A 5,453-nucleotide genomic window follows, 5' to 3' on the forward strand; every position below is an offset into this window, starting at 1 on the left:
GGGAAGACAGAATCTCAAGCATGAATTAGACTCCTTTTGTTCTTTTACTCTTTCCTTCCCTTGAATCCATAACCCAGCTCCATCAAAGTCAAATAACTAGCAAGTAATGTGAAACAATAAAGCATCAGCCATGTGAAACTTCCCTAGGAAAAGAAAAGTGGTGGGATTCGGAACCATGTCAAATTTCTTTCAGAGACCCTTGACGGGTATTTTTAAAGGCATATCATTAGGATGGAGAAGAAAGATAGAGCAAGAATGAACATAAAAACAAGCCAACAGATCAAGAATCTTAAATAGTTATACATCTACCAATTGAATATGAATTTTGGGAACAGTGCCCTGCTACCATGTACATTTTCTTTGAAGAATAAGAGAGAGAGAGAAAAGAGAGAAACAAAGAAAGAGAGAGAGTGAGAGAGAGAGAGACCTTATTGACCAATGTACAAAGACTTTGGCAACATAATACTTTGCCCTGCCAACAAATTAATTGAAAGATAGAAGGACGAGACTCCAGAAAGTCTAATTTTCTTTTTGCGATTATGTTTTATCAAGTCATTTGCTTACACCCAGAACTGGAGACTGAGACAGCTTGCATCTTCCTCTATCCCTCTCCATTCCTTCACCACCCATCACTAGTTGGGTGAGGAATTAAGTTGAATAAGATTGAATTCAAGGATTTAGAGAATGCGACAATCCTAGAGCTATATTAAGAACTTATTTTATTTGGTTCATCAATTTTCTTTCAAAATTCTTAGGTAGATATTTGATTTTCTAAGACATCTTGGGGAAATTTCCCATCCTTCCTTAATTGACTAATTTATAATGCTAATGAGCTATATGGGTTCACAAATTTAGTTTTCATCTTTACATTCTTCCACAGCATATGTATATGTCTCCTTCTTCTCCTAGCTGCTTGGGAACCAGAGCCCCTGTGAAAAATACCTCTAGTATTTGTAAGGGAGAAGAAAGATGGATTTTGCTGAGATCTTTGTATTCCTCACAGCACAGACTAAACATTCCAAAGTGCTCCAGAAACACAGCATGCTGTAGGTTGAAAGAAAACTTTGACACCATATAATTCAACTTATTAACTCAGGTTTCTGTCATAGCTTTGTTCACACACTGTAGGAAGTAAGTTAACTTCCACCAACATCAGGTACCTTGGCGTGGCTTAGCATGATGGAAAGTGGAACCAGTTACAGACTCAGATGATCTGAGAACAAATCCTAACTCTGCCACCTGCAGAGTTCTAGGATGGTGGGTATCATTTTGAATTTCCAAAACCTTAATTTCCTGATCTAACAAAGGTGATAACAATTCCTTTTGTCTCCACCGCATAAGGTTATCATGTGAATAATATGAAGAAATGAATGTAAAGACACTTTGTAAACTGTAGGTGAGGTACCATATGAAATCAAGGGATTATTCCATTCCATCTTATAAAGTAGCACGACATATTAAACAAGGAAGTGGGGACAATGAGTCATGACTACAAGTGATGTTATGACTTTCATATGGGATACCATCTCTACATGTAGGCAACTTTCTTCTTTAGACAGAAAATACAATTTTTGTGCTATTTACTTGGAGATAGGTATGTGTGGTGGGGGTGGGGGGAGGATCAGAAGTGTTATAAAATTAAGCTCCTTAAAGCCTTTTCTGATAATTCCAAACTTAATGTACCAAAAAATGTTGTGTTTTATTTTGTACCTATAAGTGAAATTATTAGATGCTTATCAATCTTACCTTAGAAGAATGTATCTCATGCCTGACTTATTTGAAATAAGTGTAGAATGTGTATTCTGCAATAGCCCTACAGTGTATAAAATTACAATATCTCCCACACAGAAGAAGGATTATGAATATAGTCAGTGATGCAGTCACATAAATCTAAGCTGAATTAGGGGGTTATGCCACTCTTTCTCACAAAACTTTTCTTTAGAAAAAAATTCTGGAAATTGCAATTGACTTTATATGCAACCCATAAAAACATAAAAATTAGGAAGGCTGGAGATAAAATTAAAAGAAGAACATTGAAGAGCTAGGAGGAATGCAGACATAAAATATAGAGTAATCCTTTGGTATCTGTGAGGAATTCGTTCCACAACATCCACAGATACCAAAATTAGCAGATGCTCAATTCTGATAGTATTTGCATATAACCTCTGCGCATCTCCCCATGTATATTAAATCATCTCTAAATTACTTATAATACCTAATACAATGTATGTAATGTATCGCTATGTAAATTGTTGTTATACTGATTTTTATTTGAGTATTTTTATTGTATTTTTTTATCCTTCTTTTTTTCAACTTTTTTCAATCTACAGTTGGTTGAATTTATGGATAGAAACCCCGTGGATAGGTAGAGCTGACTGTATATTCCTTGAGACACATTGCTCAAATATGTGAGAAACATAGCTTTTGTGATAAAAAAATAATACTGCTTCTAAGTCCCCTATTTATTCCCAAAAGGATGCTAGATAAGAGACCTACCTACTTTCTTTGTTTCACAGCCCTGATCTGGGCTATGACCATTTAAAAGAAATAATAACCTTCCAGGGCTCTAAATAGGTCTGGCTTGATAATAAAGCTACGTCAAATTTTGAATTTTGAGGCAATTATGAAATTGCTCCCTTAATTGCAACAGGAAGCTCAGCTTCCCAGGGCAAATCTGGGAAAAATGGGTAGAATTTTTGGTGATATGATAAAACCACCAAAAAACTCCAAACCGGCTAGAAAATGGTGCAACGTAATTTGTGGTTTTACTTGTTCTGGAAATTTTATAAATTTTTAGTTAATACAGATCACAAGAACAAAGAAAACAAACACCTCAGGACACCTAAACTAACAGATACTTCAACTGTAACATATTCTGAAGACAGAACCATTGCCACAGCCACATAATCTGGGTCCCTATATTATCTTGAGCCTGAGACCGCCTATCTAATTACACTCCACTCTCCCACTCTTCCACTTGTTTTATGACACAATTTACAAGTCCATAAATTTAGTGGAAAGAATGCCTATCTATAGTGAATGTAAGTACAGAGTATTCCTTTAGTGAGTTTCAGGTCAGGTGCTCACAAAATTAAAATTACATGGATTCTCTGTGTAATCTCCAGTCAAGTAGCAGAATGACAGTAACCTGATTAGAATGTTCAGGTTTGTTCCAGCTGAGGCTGATTTTGAATCTGAACGCTGATACTCTATAAGTAACATTAAGTCCCTGAAATTAAAAAATGAGTTCAAGTAGTTTTAAGCATGTGGAAATTTACAAAGGAACTCAGAAACCTTCAAGTAATGTTTAGGTAAGAACCCTGCTTGCCCTTGCATTTCGTCATTGTATAACACTGGCTTTAAGACCTATAATCTATTACAATAACATAATGTATAATGAGATCTGATCTCCAGCAAAATCAAGCATACACAATAATAAGCATAGGAGCTAAATCAATGAATGGTCACAGCTATTTTTCTGGAAAGCACACCTTTAAACAAAAGAATGTCATTGTGATGTAGTTTCAATCATGCAGTGTCAGGAAGCAACAAGTACAATAATAAGCTTATTGACATATACTGAGCTCCCATGCATGCTTTTTTATGAGGACTTCTCATTCATTGAGTTGCATTACCCTGAGAAGTAAGGATTTTTATTCCCATTTTAAGGATGAGGAAACAAAAAAAATTAGTGAAGTTAAATAACATGCTCAAGTTTATCCAGCTTGTAGATTACTAAATTGGGGTCAAAATAAGGAATAAAAGGATCAAATGTACAGTGATACTTCAATGAGAATCACCTTTCTTGAGAATAAAATTAAAATTATTTCACATCTTACTTTACATTCATTTATTTATTTATTTTTACCATTCATTCTCTTATTCACTCAACAGATGCCCTGAGTGCCAACTGTGCCTTTCACTTGCACTTGACTGAAAACACCCAGAAGACTGAAAGCCACAGTTTTTGCCCCAAGAACTTAGAGTTTGGTGGGGAATCAAGCATACGAACTACTGGTAACAAACAGAGGAACACTGCTTATCAGAGGAACACTGCTTATCCTCTGAAATCGTAAGTCAAATTCTTCCATATACTAAGAAAATAAGAAAAATGGGGATACAATTAGGGCATATAAAGAATATTTCTCCTTTGTTCAGGCTGTGGCTTGATCATTAAGAGCTTAAAGGATCATGGTCCTCTGACGACTTCATGTTAGTGCCACCTGTCTGGGCCACTGAGAACCCATGATGGAACCGAGGATCTGAGGAAGGGAGAAAAAAAGATTTAAAAAAAAAAAAAAAAGGATCATGGACAGGGGCAAACTAATGATGAACTGGAGAGGGAATTTTTTTTTTTTTTTTTTTGAGACGGAGTCTCGCTCTGTCGCCCAGGCTGGAGTGCAGTGGCCAGATCTCAGCTCACTGCGAGCTCCGCCTCGCGGGTTCACGCCATTCTCCTGCCTCAGCCTCCCAAGTAGCTGAGACTACAGGCGCCCACCACCTCGCCCGGCTAGTTTGGGTGAGCTCTGAAACAGATGTCATAGACAGATCTTAGAGCCCAGTTCCCAGTAGGAGTAAACTGCCTTCCCATAAAACTCATCCATATGGTAACTCTCTATTGATATTATCAGAGAGGAATGTCTTCGATTGACAAAGATGCATACTCTTAACCATACCAAAAATGTTTTAGGCTAATCCAAGGTAGACATTATGGAGGAAACAAGTCATTTTTCATGTCGTTAATATAGAACTCTCGAGTATTCTTTTTTAAGAACACCTTGATAGTTGCCTTGGTGGTGGACTTGGATCTGCATAGCATCAAGCCCTTCATTCACTGTCATTTCCTATATGAATGAGGGGGACTATTTTGGAAAGACTGGCATTTCCAAGGGTACCTCGTTACCTTTAAGGTCTGTAAGAGTAGGACCATGCTGTTTTTTGTTATCACTCTATTATCAAAATTTGTCACAGTCCCAGACCCCTGACAGAAATAACATGTACATTGGTTAATGAAGAAGTAATTTAATCAAATGCAATGATTATTTCCCAATTTGTGCTATTAAAAACAACAAATTAATATTCTGTTCTATTTTTAACGATAGAAATCTTTTTAGGCAGGTGAGAATCTGATAATGTTTATAGTTGAAAAAAGTCATTAATAAATAAATTGGTTCTGAAATCAATTCCCCCGAAATACTTCTATTGCTATACATAATGTAAATATTCATTATAATCCAATATGAAATAATCTCCTTAAAATTTCCCCATTTATTTGGAGAATGGTACCTAGACTTATTTTGAGAATAACTAAAAGTGAGGCTTCACCTTAGTTTATGTCAAAATCATTATACCAGAAAATAGCTAAGAACATTGTCCTTTATAGAATCACGCTACTAGTATTGTTATTTATTTCGATTTGAAAGGATTTGTTATTAGAAGCAATATTTTCTCTC

At 35.9% G+C, this 5,453-nt stretch overlaps 1 non-coding gene across 1 annotated transcript; it reads left to right on the plus strand.

Annotated features, from left to right (window-relative positions):
* Window positions 1–4,194: 4,194 nt before the first annotated feature.
* On the plus strand, window positions 4,195–4,270 carry LOC116275583. The gene has a single exon (XR_004184698.1). It is a non-coding gene; the product is annotated as a small nucleolar RNA SNORD66 (small nucleolar RNA).
* The last annotated feature ends 1,183 nt before the right edge of the window (window positions 4,271–5,453 follow it).

Source organism: Papio anubis, chromosome 6 (assembly GCF_008728515.1).
Source record: "Papio anubis isolate 15944 chromosome 6, Panubis1.0, whole genome shotgun sequence".
NCBI classification, from domain to species: domain Eukaryota; kingdom Metazoa; phylum Chordata; class Mammalia; order Primates; family Cercopithecidae; genus Papio; species Papio anubis.